Consider the following 16,350-nt stretch of genomic DNA (forward strand, 5'->3'; position numbering starts at 1 on the left):
AAAATCTTTATGACCAAGTTCCTATATTGGTCCTTTCCAATTAAAGAATATTTTACTTCAAACCGTAATTTTATCAACATCTGCATCTATATATGGGATTACTATCCATTATATAAGTTTTTTTGTTGCTGATGAATTCTGTTATACTGACTGATTGATAGCCCGTCGGGGATTCTTTGTATCGGCCAATGAACTTACAAAGCCAAGCCCAAATAATTTCCATGTAATCAATATGCATGAGCAACAGGTATTTATTGGGCTTCCAGGTACCACCCAGGTTGGTTCTGACGAAGCTCATTAGCGAAGCGTACGCCGAACATACACTTCGTGGTTTCATCCCATGTTCTTTCTCCCCCATTGTCAGGCCGTGATCTGGCATCTAGTCTCGCTCCTGACTGCACACTGATATTAATCAGATGTGACATCTTAGCCGAATAGTACATCGCTTGCCATTGTGCAATTTGTCTGTTTGTTGACTAAGAGATATTATCTATCTACGTGGATTTTGCCTCCACGGGTAGGGAACTGTAGCCAGAAACCTAACTAAAGCCACATAATAGTGGTTTGACTGGCTTATAATTTAGCCACTTTCACCTTCTTAATTTCATATAGGTGAATCTGGTAAAACACAGAATTTTAAATAATTATTAGCTGGCTAAAAACACAAATCATCCAGTACATTAAATAAAACAGCTCCAAGCATTATATACTCACTAGTGAAGTGATTAATGACAAACACCTCATTGGGGTCCCAAGTCGTGAGGATAGTAATATCCTTTTTATTACATGTTTATGTCTGTATGTGTATGTATCATGTCTTTTATATCGCTACAATTTTATTAAATGATCCAATAAAGGTTACATTTTAATATCAAACTTCTCTGGTGCACCACACAGAGACATTCGTTTTGTCTTTACAATCCCTCCTAACATTAGGAACCACTCTGCTGTGCACTTGTATTCAGAACCGGTGAGCAGAGTACACACCCACACAGACCTTTTGACAACAGCTGTTAAATTGCAAGTACTTTTACTGTATGTTGTCTCTGTCTTTAATACACATTGGTTGTCTTCATTTGGCAATTCAATTCAAATTCAATGAAAAATTCTATAAGTTTAAAAATTCTGAAGCCCTGACCACAAATTAAGGTGGTATTGTGTCTGCTGGTTATAGCTAGCATTGCATAATAGTTTTAAAATTCAGGAGAATTAAAATTTGTGTTTTCTGTTCTGTAGAGACGTACATGTGAGTGTAATTGTTTAGGCTGGCAGTCTCAGGATCCAGGGGAAGTCTACATTATATGAGAATTGGTGATTGTGATGACAAATCCTGAAGGACAGTACCTGCTACACTTTCCTATGGGTTCAACCATTCTAATTGTAACCGATCGATATGCATATAGTACAGTAAATATTGCTGGTAAAAAAATGTTATGTGCTCAAATATATTGCCTACTCCCAAAGTAATATACCTCCTTCCCCCCAACTCAGCCCTGCATTCAACTTAAAGCTTCCAAATCACCCAGCATTTCAATAATAGCCCTATATCCATAGCTTAAATGAATAGCTCCCACCCTCACAGCACCATAAAATTAATAGCAACATCCAACACAAGCTACTTTACATTAAAAGCTAGGGTACTTGTTTCCTAGCACGGCGTCACCGATTTTAATTGTATGCAATCGGGTTGCAAAAATCGGGTCAATTGCATTGCATGCAACCAAATTGCATGCAATGCGATTGACCCAACCGACCCGATTTTTTACATTGGAACCAATGTTAAATGGTCCCTGAGACCCGATTTGACATTGGCCCCAATGTTAAATACCCCCCAGACTCCATTTTTCATTGTATGCCCCCCCATTGTTAACGCCACGCCACGATCAACGTGAACCCGAAGTGTGGCGAGCCCGTGAGGGATGGTGATACGCGTCCTCCGACCTTTTCATACCCCCACTATCCATGTTGGCGTGGAGTTGATTTTATATATTGTGGCGAGCGCAGCGAGCCACCGTGCCCGAAGCGTGGCGAGCGCTGCGAGCCCTGGGAGGCGACGCGCATTACTTCATACGTATTACGCGTCCCCTCATGGGGCTCGTTGAGATCGCCACGCTTCGGGCTTGGTGGTTTGCTGCACTCGCCACACTATATAAAATCGACTCCACGCCAATAGTGGATAGTGGGGGTATGAAAAGGTCGGAGGACGCAGACCGTCGCCCATTGCGGGCTCGCTGCGCTCGCCACACTTCGGGTTGGCAATTATCGTGGGGTGGCGTTAACAATGGGAGGGCATTTGACATAGAAATTACCCATCAGGGTAGGTATACAATAAAAAATTGGGTATGGGGGGCCATTTAATATTGGTTCCTATGTAAAATCGGGTCCATCGCATTGGTCGCATTGTATGCCATTATAATTGCATACAATGGACCCGATTTTACATAGGAATTTAAAATTACATACAATGCTTACAATGTAAAATCGGGTCGGTCGCATGCCATTATAATGGCATGCAATGGATCGATTTTACATTTTAAAATCGGGTCCGTCGGGTTCCATCGCATACCTTAAGTTAAGGTATGCGATTGGACCCGATGGGCGCCGTGCTAGGAAACAAGTACCAAAGCTAGTCCCATATTTACTTTCTTACATCTAGAACTTTGGCCCTTATTCTGATTGATGCGTACTTTTCCGCATACTTTCGGATAGCGTCTTTACGGCGTCTGCGCATGCGTGGAGAACGCAACGCGCATGTGCCACGCATTGACTCCGTACCTGTTCGGCCAAATCCCGTACAAAACTGTGCACCGCAATCAGTCTGGAAATATGGGCGTATTATGGGCGTCATGCGGAATGACACATGGGCGTAGTTTAAAAGTGGGCAAAACTGGGAGGAAACATGGGCGGACACGGGGGAGTACACTTATGTTGGGGGGCGTGCATTCGGATAGCACTCCGAATGCACGCGAACAAAACCGATAGAAATGTGTGGTGTCCATAAGTCAAGTATTGCTTTGCGGAAACCACTCGGTCTTGCGGTAGGCGAACGGAACGCCTAATGACTACAAGCATTAACACCTGAACCCAATACAATCGACTCCTTTACTCATTACTCACTAATAGGACGCTTGTCAGTGCTTTAATTGAAACCATTGCACTTCAATTGCTGTAAGGGTTAATGTGTGCAATGCATGTGTTAGGCATGGTTGTAAGGATATATTGGCATATAATTGATTCCAATTCCAAATAAAATTTTTTTATGAGGATAGGTAATTGAATAAGTGGGTCATGTGATGTATTGCAGAATAGACATAATAGTGGGTAGTTTTGCGTAAATACACCGCTTCCGTGCGGACGGACCGCTTGCCATCCGTTCGGATGCGGTATTCCCGTGCATACTCTGTAATACCGTGCAGAATCTGAGTGTTTCCCCCGCACACGCATGGTTTGTATGTCGTCCGTAAACACGCCCTGTTCTTAAAGAGTGAGTCCGTCCGAATGCGGAGGACACGTGGGCGTTTCTACGGACGATGGCCGCACGCGGCAGCACAGCGTGGCGTGCGGACCGCACCGTAAGAATTCGGGAATATCCGCACCGATCAGAATAAAGGCCTTTATGTTACAGTATAAGGAGAAGATTGTCTTGCTGTTGGCAAACATGGGCAACATATGCCACTTCCTGCAGGTGGCTTAGAGCTGGAGGGGGGAGTGGACAAAACCCCAGCTATGGTATTTATTAATCTCCTTATGTGTATTGGAGCATGGAGTGAGTCTTTATTCAGCCGGAAGAGCAGTATTTAGACCTCATGGTGCTCCAGACAAGATACCAGTGTGGGGCCTAATTCCTGCCTCTTACATTGTTTGATGTTTTTCTTCCTTATAGTTATTCCTCTTCCACATTAAGCCACCCACTGTAATGCCACTTACACAGTATGCAATACACGGTAATGCCTCTTACACAAAATGCCAATTACACATTATGCAACACATTGTAATGACCCTTACACATTATGCAATACACCGGGGTGTGGATCATTTGGTCGACCGAGTCTAGGTCGACAGTCAATAGGTCAAACACTAATGGTCAACAGGCAGTCAACACAAGAAAAAGATCTATATGCATTAGGTCAACATGGTTGAAATGTCAACACAAGCATAAAAGGTCATGGAGTTCATGTTTTGTTTGTCTATATCGACACAGGTCAACATGAACACCGTACTAGTGTACCCCATCCCCTCGCATGGCTCTATATTCTCCCTCTATGCCCCTGGAATGGTAAAGTATAAACAAGTCATTTAAAAAAGAAAAACTCATGTTGACCTTTTCCCATGTCGACCTTTGGCCATGTTGACTTTTTTGTTGTGTCCACCATTTCCATCTGTCGACCTTCTCCCTGTCGATCTATTGACTGTTGACTTAATGATCGCATACCACACACCAAAATACCCCTCAGCTATCCCTTGGAAACTGCTTCCCTGCAAGGCCTGACCATGCAGCCCCTCACTGCAGCAGCCCAAGGATCCCCCGATCCTCCCCTGTATGCTACTGGGACCTAGGTGGGCACCTTTGTTGCCTAATGGTAATTGGGCATTGGCAGCAGGAGATAAGATATGGTGGCAGGTAACATAAGGGATTCTAGGAAACAGGAATGCCCCTAATAAGCTATTCATTCCCCAAAGATCAATTTTTTGATTGATTTTAACCAATCTAAAATAGATCAACAGCATGTTGTGGGGTCTAAATTCCATATTTACAAACAGTTTGATTTTTTTTTTTTTTTACAGTACTTGTTTCCTAGCACGGCGCCTGCGATTTTGATTGTATCCATCGGGTCCTAAAAAATTGCGTTGATCGCATTGCATGCAACCAAATCGCATGCGATGCGATTTTTACATTGGAACCAGTGTAAAATGGTCCCTGAGACACGATTTTACATTGGGCCCAATGTTAAATGCCCCCCAATTTTCATTGTATACCCACCCTGATGGTTCAAATGCCCCCCCCATTGTTAATGCCACCCCACGATGAACGCCAAACCGAAGTGTGGCGAGCGCGGCGGTACGCGTCCTCCGACCTTTTTCATACCCCCACTATCCACGTCGACGTGGAGTCGATTTTATATAGTGTGGCAAGCGCAGCGAGCCACCGAGCCCGAAACGTGGCAAGCGCAGTGAGCCCCGCGAGGGGACGCGCATTACTTCACAGGTATTATGCGTCCCCTCGCTGCGCTCGCCACGCTTCAGTCTATATAAAATCAACTCCACGCCGACGTGGATAGTGGGGGTATGAAAAGGTCGGAGTACGCGTACCGCTGTCCTTCGTGGGCTCGCTGCACTCGGCACGCTTCGGGTTGGCGTTCTTCGTGGTGTGGCATTAACAATAGGGGGGGGGGGGCATTTCACATGTAAAATACCCATAAGGGTGGGTATACAATGGAAAATCGGGTCCATTGGCCCATTTAACATTGTTCCCTATGTAAAATCGCGTCCATCGCATCGGTCGCATTGCATGCCTTAACTTGAGGCATGCAATGGACGCGATTTCTTGAATGTTGGGGAAAAGGCTAAAAATAGCCCTGAAATCGCGTCAGTCGCGTCCATCGCATACCTTAAGTTAAGGTATGCCATCACCTGCGACGGGCGCCGTGCTAGGAAACAAGTACCTTTTTTTAAATTTATTTTTTTAACTTGATGTTGTCAGACTGTTTTTGTCTGCTCCATTTTCTATCAAATGAAAAAAAAAAACATGAAGGCTATTACTAACATTTGGCTTGATTCGTCGATGGAACCTATGGCAATGGCAGTATCAATTGTGCAAAATTATGGAAGAAACTCCACATTCCTGAAAAGTACAGAGACGCCCATTGGAGCAATCGTACCGGCACAGCAACTGTGTACACATTCAGTGGACACAGGTGAGTGGAGGGAGCTCCAATTTTAGTGGTAGGCCGGCACGGCAGCACCAGATGCAGCAGTGGCCGCGGCTGTAACAATAGCTTTTGAAGGCCCCACAGCGTGCAAACTTGCCTAACGCCTCTAAGCCATGCAGGGTCTGCAGAGCTATAGTTACGCCAATGCGCTGGAGCCATACTGTATGTACAGATTTACAGGCATGATATGACACCTGCATTTTTTACACCATCCCCCCATCAATACCCACAAATGGGGCCTGTCAATCAAGTGCTGAGAGCAGCATTGTTATTAGACTTTGGTGCATGCACAGTGCAAAGCATATGCATGTGCAGTTTGCCAATAATCATTTAATTGAAATACATCGGCATAGTGTCCAGCAGTGTTACTCTTTTAGGCATCTTAATGAAGGTTTAGGCAATAGAATGTGTTTTAGAATTGAAAAACTCCTCTCACTTTTAGTGTTTTATTGTTTTGTCGATTTTATGTCTGATTTTTGGTGGATTTTATAAACATCTGTTAATATATCTGTGATTTTCACCAAGACCTATGAGAAAACATTGATGTTTTCCTGAAGTTCTCTTTCAGCAAAGTTTAATTTTTAGCAGTTTTCTTTTTTTCCTTTAATAAATCTCTGATTTGGAAAATCAACCAATAATCTGTGAAAATATACGAAATGGCTCAAAATTTATGTTTAGGAAATATACCTCATGTGTGGGTTCAGTTTTAATCGGTTCTCAAAGCTGGATCTTATTGGCTATCCAAAACATGTGACAGCTGATTCAAGTCAATAAGATCAGGATTTGAGAACCGAGTAACCGAGTAATCTCCAATACCTCATAATGAGATTTAAAATGTCGTCAGCAAAATCCAATTATGACTAACCAATGATGGCATTGCACTCCTAGAAAACACTGTATTTATCATAATATTTTTGCCATTCAATCTCATGCTTCACATTGACTCTGAGGGCTGACACCATTCCTATGGTTATGTGGTCCATCTTCCATAGCTGGAGCCAGAGTATTTAAACATGGCTTCTCTACTTAAGACATTTTCAAGCCTGGGCCCAGGCTTGATGGAGAGGTCTAGGTTTGGCACCCACTTCTCTATGACCCTGTTTTTGCCATATTACTGTGACTACCCCCTGCATTAATTCAGTGTCCTGTAATCTATTGGCATCTTGACGTTGGCTGCGTTCTCAATTCCTCTGTTGCCTAATCCCTGTTTCTTATCTGAGATCTACCAGTGACTGACACACAGGTTTTATGCTTGATTCTCCTTAATTATCTTCTGTGAGACCTCAAGTGTGTCAGAGATGGACATAATGGGTTCAAGGATATGGTGATATGTGGGCCAGGGTATTAGGAAGCCCTGGGCTTGTCTACCAAGTTTCCGGTATTGTTTACCAAGCAAATAAGTCCAGTGTCCAGCCTGAAAAGGGGATTTGTCAGTTCTCATGTAGAGGGTGGACTCGGTCCATCCCTTTCAGTAAAGCTCCTGGTGCTTTCAGACATCTTAGTGATTACTACCTTTAATGTAGTAAAATCAAAATCTCTTTGAGTCCCTGGCAAAAGTCACCAGTGTAGTTGGTTCTGCAGCATTCCAATAGCACTGAGAGTCACATAACTAACTTGTAGGTAGCTAAACTTGAGTTTCCAAAGATGCGTTCAGAACTCCCCCTGAAACAAAGCCAAATGTATTTTAAATTGTAAGACCCAACCACACACTGTCTGTCACAGGTCCTAGGGGTGGATAGTCTAATCCCACCAAATTTGCACTGCAATTACATACATTGCCGAGCGGTTTGTATTATAACCAAAGTGGCGGTACGTGTAGGATAGGTACATGGTGCTGGTGATGAGATGAGGCAAACCAGGTGCATATGCTACACACATTGAGGCATACCATTCTGTATATGGACCAATTTACACGCTCCTTCATTGCACGCTCAATTTATGCTCAATTTACTTCTTAGTGTTTTAAAACTTATTGTATTACAAAGTTACCAATAACATAACTGTTGTTGTTAATCACATCTGGTGTTTTCTTATTGCTACAATCATCCGAATTATTCATGTACCCATTATACATATTCCAAGAAGTGTAAATGTTCATTAATTGACACACTTTATTATAATTTAATTAATAAAAAAAAAAAAACACAAGCACCATTTTGGAACACTGGGCATAGTGTGCTGTCAAAGTAAATTGAATAATTTACTATTTTCAATCCGATTTTGCTAGTACTAAATAGATCCCTACATTTTCTCTCATACTTTACATGAAAACCTGGGATTGTACTATTGCTTTGCAAATCCCTGCATGAACTCCCAATCCCCACCTCAATTAACTGTAAAGTCCAAATTCCACTTTCCTATCTTACTATATTAATAAAGTATGCAAATGTGTTTGTTATTGACATTTCTAGGAGTGAGCTGGATGTTTGCAAAAAAAATGTTTTTTAAACTCTTAATAAATAACTCTGCTTGAGACAGGCTGGTGTCTGTCATAATATCACCTCTATTCAAGAGAGGTTTTATTTTTAAATACATTGCACAAGTATTTTGCTATCAAAACAAACGTGAAAATACTTTTCTTGTACTTATGACCTGGTTGTGTGTATCTGGGTGATGTAAACTTGCTGCACATTCCACAGACTGCTGCAAGCATCTTGCGATGTATGTGACTCAGTATAGGGGTATGGATACACAATTTTTTAAATATAGCTTTTTAGAACCTCTAGATGTAGGTATACAGTATATGGACTACCTCTAGAACCTAGTCTGCTGCCTAGTGATAACAAAGTTGAATAAAATACAGTATAGAAACAAAACAATACATCTGTTATAGAATTTCCCACCACGTGTTTCTAGCTGCAGGGAGCCTCCGCCCCTCCCACCACTCTCAGCTCTCACTGGCTGGCAGACTTACAGACACAACCTGACTTCTGCCGTCTCCTGTTAGCTATCACTTCTACAGATGTGTTCACATACATCTAGCATCCTTGCATGTTAATCAGCCCTTCTAGTCATTCCATAGAGTGGTTGAGAGCGCAGAGCTTCTCCTTGTGTAACTTTTTCCATTAAAATATGTCTTATTCACAAATCAATAGGATGCACAAACAGCTTATACTGATTAAAATGATATGGGTGTGGCTTTATTCTGTGTGTGGCCGCAGCTCTATCTACAGTACACTACAGTACCATTTTGCATACAGATACAGGTATGCTTGCGCAAAGAATATAGGTATGCCACATATTTTAATCAGCAGTCTGCTTGTGCAGATTTTTTACATAACTATGCAAATAAGATGCATTTTCCACAAAGGCGTCCAACGCTCAGCTAACTCACACCAGGTGTGTGTACCGTATTGAGGCAAAATGACTTACCATCAGGTTAGATTAGTATGCATCTCAGAGATAGGTAGATGTATACATTGGTTCTTATATTTCAGCAGGTGTTCCCACTGATCGGAAAAAGCTGTTTTGTTTCTTGTGTAGCCAGAGTTTGTGTAGAATGATCTTGTACAACTAGCATGGGTTAGGTATAGGTGCAATTAGTATTGATAATGGCTATTGTCATGACCAGAACATTGCTGCGATTTTGGATCGTATCATCTATTTATGTACATGTCTAGTGTTCATGAGTCTCCGAAACACTGCCATCTGCTGGCAGAGAGTGAAACTATATCTCTTCCTCACACCTGGTGATGAAGCTTACTAGTAGATACATGTGTGCATCTTATAACATTAGCATTTTGTTTGTTGCAGGCATCTTGAATTTCCTTATATGTAGCTTTTTGCAAGGCAGTGTAGCCTTTAAACATACCCATAAAAAATTGCTAACTACTGAAACAAATCTTTTTGATCTAGACATGGGATTTGGGGTAATTGTATAAAACAAAGTAGAAGACTAAATTTCCACGTATGTACCGAATATTAACAGTGATATGATTTCGGAGAACAAAATGAACAGTCTGATAACAATATTGACAAGTCCACCAAATGATGATTATTCCTTAAATAAAATACTGATTTGGTCAGCACATGATGATGGTACAATTTCTGTAGCAAATTTTGAGAGCATCTATTTCCCATCATGACCCAATCTGCATCACTGAGCAAAGTCAGTAGTTCAGGATTTGCACTACGTGGAGCTACTGTGCTATATAACACAAGAAAGCAGGTCTGCTAGCAGAAATCGTGGGGCCCCACGATTATTTTTTTTATTATTATTTTGTTGTCTCCGGTCAAAGGCCTGGTGGATCTGAGATGTGATGTTGAGTCTTGGTACCCAGAACAGGTCCATGCATGCTATGAGGGATTGTCAAAAAACAGTTTGTTGACAGTTAGTAATAGTATGTTGACCACAATAGGCAGACACCGTAATATCCACAAGTATGCGGAGTCAGCCCTCGCTGTGATGGCCTGCCCCATATAAAAGACTTCTTACAGCTGTAGCATCTGCAAAAGAGGTTTAAATGCTTTGTGAATGCACCCATCGGTATTGGTGATGTTAGACCGATGCTGTTTGGAGAAGCGACCAGGTGGGTAAGAAAAGAGGGAGCTGCTTTTCTCCCTTTCTGCAGGTCAATAGATTCTAGGCCTAATTCAGACTTGTACGCTAATGCAGCTGCCAGCCTGCCACCCATAAATTGAGAGGCCCACTGGAGCAACCGCAATTCGTTCACAATTGTTTACATATACGCAGCCTATACAAAGGAATGAGAAAGATGCAAGGGAAAGGGTGGGGAAGGGCCCGCACAGCTAGATTAATTGTAGTTAATTAATCAAATTTTGTTGTAACCAACATAAAAACCACATGGTCATGAATACTGGTGGTTATTTGGTTGGTGGTGCGCCCAGCGTTCAGTAGCAATAACTGAGGGTGGGTTGGTTTTGTTTGCAAAATGCAAAACAAAAGAAAGCAAACGCTTTTTGGGCGCACTCTTTAGAAAAATGTAAAGTTAATTTATTTAAAACATAACTTTTATTATGGACTTGTTAAAATAGGACTGCATGGCGCATAAATACAATAAACATCGTTCTGCATGTGCAATTCGTTTGATTTTTGTTGTGTGGTACTTTTGAATAATAAATAATATATCATATATCAATAATATGAAAAAGATAGCCACACATATAATTTGTCATTAATTGCATATAGTCATCAAAGGTATAGTGACCTGAGTGACCAAAGGTGGCAAAAATGAGTTACTGGTCCCCAACTGTGAAACAGATGGGGTTTCCGTGACCCCACGTTACTCGGTAAATCAATTAAATAATTGCCTAATTGGCAAATAAACTGAAACACTTACTGCCAAGGTTGGCAAGAAATTATGAGACAAAGCAGTAGGCGGCTCCTGTGCTGTCAGTCAGTTGACTTGAATACCTAAAATAAAAATACCACACCTGGACTTCTCCAGGGGTCACCCACCTGGATACTGCCCTGGCCCTTCACTGCTTGGCTTCCAAGTTCGAGATGGGTTTGGGCACTCCAGTGAGGTATGGTGGTACACTCGTTACGAGTTGGGTCACGACCCGACAGCTCAGGTTAACTGCTAATTATCCCCATTAATTATAGATACTGGACCCAAAAGTTGGGGCAGAAATTTGTGTAATTAGTTAGATATAGGTATATAGATTTATAAGTCTCTCACCAATGATCCTAAGAGCTTAAGCATGCACTCAAAAATTCAATAGCTGGCAGCTGGTGATGGATTGAAACATAATTGGATACAGTATCTGAGAGAATACAGGATAGTTATGTAACACCTTACTTATTGATGTAGTCCCGTATTTAACAGGTTTTGACAATGCTTTAAAGTCAATGGGTGGTTTTAACAATTGTGTATCATTGTATAGAGTTGCTGCTCATACAGCTGCTGTGTGCCTGGTTGATGTAATAATTGGGTCCCAGCTTTATACAATACACAGAAACCGCAGATGATGACCTCTGGCAAAACTTAAACAATGATTTATAGCCTTTAAACAATGTTTCATTTACACGAGGAGATTGCTCCAAGGGATGCAGTGTGCCTCGTTGTTTGAGTAATTGGGTCACAGCTGTATATATTATAAAGGAATAAAGGACTAATACACGAATAATAAGTTTTGCTCCTCCGGAGGAAATGAATGATTGAAAACAGTACTGTTAGCTGGCACCCTATAGATAAAACGAGGCAGGCGTTTATATTACCTGGTGTTCTGGAGCAACAAATACAGTGTAACAGAGATGGCAGAGATTATAGTTATGGAGTATACCACAGATTGTGGCAACTCCAGTACCTGATCCTTGTGGTATGCGGAGAGAGCTGGATGCTCTGATGCCGTACGTTGTCCTCAGCCGGCAATTGGCTGGGCGGGTGACACAGTCCGTCCGGGTGTAGGGAGTGCGGACTCCGATGCGGCTGATGATGAGGTCACCAGCCGCCGAGTGCCGCGGCTAGCGTGTGGGAGCCGATTCGTCGGTGGAGTGACAGCGGGAACTTGCAGTAGGCTCGGGGGGTGGTGAGGGAGCACAGGTCCGTCTCTAACTGCTGAGTAGTAACGTGGGGCGCTGGGTAGGACACGTGTTTCGCCTCCGTTGGCTTCTTCATGCAGCGCCATCTTGTTTAAGGGCAACTGCCCTTTATTCAGTTTCCTGACCAATTATTGAGCAGTAACCTTTGATTGACCGTTTGTGGAGCCTATAGCTCATGATGAGTATTACTGAGTGCCGATTCTCAGCTGTTTTGTATTGCTTTAGCTAGGTTTTAATGTTGGAAGACTGATGGTTGCTGTAAATATAGGTGGAATTAGTAATGATGTATTACAATGTACAGCAAGAACTCTTAATAGTAATAATTAGGTGATTAATTTTATTAAGTTTACGTTTTTTATATATTTTTTGAAAAGAAGTTTTGTTTTTTATTTTTTATTTGGATATTTATATATTATTGATTTTTTATTTTGTTATTTTTTATTTTTTATTTTTATTTGTAATTTTTGTTTTTATTTAAAATAATTTCTTAAAGGTATGGTTTGCTGTTTGTTATAATTATACCTTTTGGGTTGTTGTTAATATTCTTATTTATTGTTCTTATTTGGAGAAAAGAGGTGGAACTTGAAACAGGAGCGTATAAGGTCTATGATTGGGCAGATTATCCCAAAGACTTTGATGGGTGGTTTGTACGTGGGACCAACTTGAGGGGGGCAAAAAGAGAGGGGGAAAGAGAGAAAGAGAGACCCATGAAATCAGGTTAGATAATGAAAGACCTGGGAGGGCCTGGATCTATGGTAGATTGGAGGTGGCTTGAGAATACAAAAACATTTTTGGATTAATATCCTGTTTAGGGCTGCTGTGGTAGTGCAAGTGTTGTGCCACCCGTTTGAAAGTGTTGTGGTGAACAGTGATGGTGCTGGCTTGCCACATTGGTGGCTGCCATGAAGCTGTGAATTGGTGACTTGAAAATAATATATAATAGATGCATTAGTTAAAAGTGTGCAAGATACCGAAAATTGGGGTGACAGTTGATGCACTTGTGAAGGGGACCCTATGGGTCTAAGGTGCATGTTAAAGTAAGAGGGAATAATCCCAGGAATGATACAACTGTGAACTGCAATTGATATACTGTGAAAAAAACGTGAAAAATTCACACAAAAAAAAAAAAAAAGGGGGGGGGGGAAAATAGAGTGTGGAACATAGTGATGTGGATAGGATGATGTGATTATTGAGTGAGGTATGTGATGCCTTATGGATGTGATGATTGAATTAGATGATTAAATACTGGTTTGTGGAAGGCCTGTCATTAGTGGCCTTGATTGTTAAGGTTATTGATGAAGGTTAAATTGTTGAATTATTTGAGAAAGGATCCATATTTAATGTCCTCATTTAGACCATGTGGGGCTAGTGATCCCAGGCGAAAGATCCATTTGCTTTCTTTTTGGAGTAATGTTGCATTGAGGTCTCCTCCTCTTTGACCCAGATGAATCTGTTCCAGACCACAAATTGAAAATCCCTTGGGTTTTCCATTATGAGCTCGATAGAAATGTCTGGCAACTGTAGTTAATTGTTTCATCTTCTGAATATCGGTGGGGGCATTTCGTATATTACCCAAATGCTCTAACGCTCTCAACTTCAACATCCGTGAGGTCATTCCTACATATCGCATGTTGCATTCGCATGTGATACAATATATTACATTTTTGCTTTTGCAATTAAAGTAATAGTTGATAGGAATGGTCTGGTCATGTTTGTCCACTATCTCATTGGTCTTCTTGATATATTGACATACCTTGCAGTTGCCACATGGATAACTCCCTTTGGGTAAAGTGGTTCTAGACTTCTCTCTTGTAAGATGGCTCCGTACAAGTTGGTCTTTGAGGTTTGGGGCCCGCCTCCAGCTCATGTCTACCTTTGGTTTCAATTTGGCTGCCAAATCACCATCACTCATGATGATGGGCCAATGTTTTTGGATAATGTCTTTTATTTGTCGCCATTGAGAACAGAAGTTACCAACAAATCTGATGGTGTTATCTGTGGTTTTCGACGGGGATTGTGCGTTCTGGAATAAGATTCTTGACCGATCCGTTGTATGGATACTTTGTTGTGCTTTTTTTATAGACCTATTGGAATATCCTCTAATCCTCAGCCTCTCCGCCAGATCTTTACTTTTGGATTTGTACACTTCATCGCTTGAACAGTTTCTTCTTAATCTTAAATACTCACCCTTTGGTATGTTGGTAATCGTGGGTGGGAAGTGAGCGCTGGATTGGTGTAACAAAGTGTTGGTAGCCGTGGTTTTCCTGAAAAGCTCTGTCTCGATTTTGTTGTCTTGTCCTCTGTAGATTCTCAGATCCAGGAATGTGATGCTTGATTGATTGTATTCGTATGTTAATTTTAAGTTTAATGAGTTGTTATTCAAGTTATCCACGAACTGAGTCAGTTGTTGTTCAGAGCCCTTCCAGATCAGGAGGATATCGTCTATGTATCTCATCCAAGTAGTGATGCTACTTTCATAGACGGAATTGCTATCATTGAACACGTATTCACGTTCCCACCATCCAAGGAAGAGGTTTGCATAGGTTGGGGCACAGGCTGCGCCCATAGCAGTACCTCTTCCTTGGATGTAGTATCGGCTGTTGAAGATAAAATAGTTTTTCTTGAGGACAAAATCCAGTAATTCTAGGAGAAAGAGGTGGAAGTCATCTGTTTCTTCCATTTCCAGGAAAAATTTAACCGCTTGGATACCCAGATCATGTTTTATACTGGTGTACAGTGCCTCGACATCCATACTCACCAGGTACTCGTCCTCCTCCAGGTATATTTCATTAAGTTTTCTTAACACATCAGCTGTATCTTGTGTGTACGATGGTAGTGAGAGTACATGTTTCCTTAGGTGAGTATCTAGGAAGATACATGCCTGTTCTATAAGGGCCCCATTGCCCGATACTATGGGTCGTCCAGGTGGTTCATTGATATTCTTATGTACCTTAGGTAACATATAGAATGTGGCGATCCTTGGATGTGGAGTTTGGAGGAATTGGTGTTCACTTTTTGAGATGATATTGTCGTTTCTGGCTTTATCTATAATCCGGTCGTATAGAATCTTGAAGTTTGAGGTGGGGTCAAATAATGTCTTGGTATAGCATGTGGTGTCATTCAGTTGTTTATCCGCTTCCTTGAGGTATAATTGCAAGGGCCAAATGACAATATTGCCTCCTTTATCTGACGGTTTGAGTATCACATCCTCCCATTGTTTTATCTCCTGGATGGCCTTCCTCTGGGTTCTTGTGATATTACTATTGTACATTTTGTTTGTTCTTAAATGTAATTTATCCAAATCACGTGAAACCAAATTTGTGAAGACCTGTACTTCCGGACAGATGTTGATGGGAGGAAAAAAGGTGGACCTTTTCTTACATCTAGGTCTACTTGATGGTTCTTTAGGCTCGTCATCACCATCCAGGTCTTCCAGAATGGCAAGTGCTTCCTCTTCCTGGCTAGTCCAGATGGTGGCTGATGTTTCATTCTGTTCTTTTTTGGCGTGAAATTTTGTGAGCAACAGCTTACGACCGAAAAGTTGAAGATTCGTCTCCCATTGAAATCGATCAAAGTTAGAGGTTGGGCAGAAGGTTAGTCCTTTTTGTAATACTTCTTGTTGGGCTTCTGATAGTGCATGTGATGATAAATTAATTATCTGTAACTTTGATATCCCCGCTCCTTGGGTTGTCTGTCCCGTTGCGGATAGCGATTTGGAGTTTGTTGTTCCCATCTTTGTCTGTCCCTTCTTCCTCTTTGTATGGCTCCGTCTGGTCTTTCTTTTTGTTTTTGGCCTCTGTTGCCCCGGCCAAACTCTAAAAAAGGTTCGGTTGTATGGTAGGCTGGAGTAGATGGTTGTGATCGTTGGGTAGAGTTTGAGGATCTACTGGATGTAGTGGCCACCGGTGGTAGATT

At 41.7% G+C, this 16,350-nt stretch overlaps 1 protein-coding gene and 1 pseudogene across 10 annotated transcripts in view; one reads left to right on the forward strand and one right to left on the reverse strand.

Moving 5' to 3' along the window:
- Window positions 1-16,350, forward strand: part of TENM2 (teneurin transmembrane protein 2) — a 2,252,147-nt gene that overhangs the window by 1,161,708 nt on the left and 1,074,089 nt on the right. The gene's annotated exons all lie outside the window — the stretch shown is intronic.
- Window positions 11,313-11,431, reverse strand: LOC146076120 (5S ribosomal RNA; annotated as a pseudogene).

The sequence above is a fragment of the Crinia signifera genome, chromosome 4 (genome assembly GCF_055691185.1).
Source record: "Crinia signifera chromosome 4, ASM5569118v1, whole genome shotgun sequence".
NCBI classification, from domain to species: domain Eukaryota; kingdom Metazoa; phylum Chordata; class Amphibia; order Anura; family Myobatrachidae; genus Crinia; species Crinia signifera.